Below are 1,045 nucleotides of genomic sequence, written 5' to 3'. Positions count from 1 at the left end.
TTTTTTTTGTAGATGGAGCCTCACTCCGTTGCCTGAGCTGGAGTGCAACGGCACAATCTTGGCTCACTGCAACCTCAGCCTCCCGGGTTCAAGCGATTCTCCTGCCTTAGCCTCTCATGTATATGGAATTACAGGCGCCTGCCACCATGCCTCGCTAATTTTTTGCATTTTTAGTAGAGATGGGCTTTCACTATGTTGGTCAGGCTGGTCTCTAACTCCTGACCTCGTGATCTGCCCGCCTTGGCCTCCCAAAGTGCTGGGATTACAGGTGTGAGCTACCTCGCATGGTCTTTTTTTTTCCTGTTTGTTTAGAGACTGGGTCTTGCAGCATTAATTACCTAAACTGGGCAGAAACTCCAGCGCTCAAGTGATCCTCCCACCTCAGCCTACCAAGTAACTGGAACTCCAGGCATGTGCCAATGTGCCCCACTCTCTTTTGGTTCTTTTTTCTTTTTTGTGGGGGGAGGGGATGGAGTCTCGCTCTGTCACCCAGGCTGGAGTGCAGTGGCGTGATCTTGGCTTAGTGCAACCTCCCCGTCCTGGGTTCAAGCAATTCTCCTGCCTCAGCCTCCTGGGTAGCTGGGATTACAGGTACTCGCCACCAAACCCAGATAATTTTTGTATTTTTGGTAGAAATGGGGTTTCACCATGTTGGTCAGGCTGGTCTTGAACTCCTGACCTAGTGATTTGCTCGCCTGAGCCTCCCAAAGTGCTAGGATTACACATGTGAGCCACTGTACCTGTCCTCTTTTGGTTCTTTTTTTTTTTGAGACAAGGTTTTGCTCTTGTTGCCCAGGCTGGAGTGCAATGACATGATCTAGGCTCACTGCAACCTCCACCTCCCAGATTCAAGCGATTCCCCTGCCTGAGTCTCCCAAGTAGCTGGGATTACAGGCATGTGCCACCACGCCCAGCTAATTTTTTATATTTTTTAGTAGAAACGGGGTTTCTTCATGTTGGTCAGGCTGGTCTCGAACTCTCGACTTCAGGTGATCAGCCCAACTCAGCCTCCCAAAATATTTAGATTACAGGTGTGAGCCACCAT

The sequence above is a fragment of the Cebus imitator genome, unplaced genomic scaffold (assembly GCF_001604975.1).
Source record: "Cebus imitator isolate Cc_AM_T3 unplaced genomic scaffold, Cebus_imitator-1.0 Scaffold129, whole genome shotgun sequence".
In the NCBI taxonomy this organism is placed as follows: domain Eukaryota; kingdom Metazoa; phylum Chordata; class Mammalia; order Primates; family Cebidae; genus Cebus; species Cebus imitator.
This window is presented reverse-complemented; position numbering follows the sequence as displayed.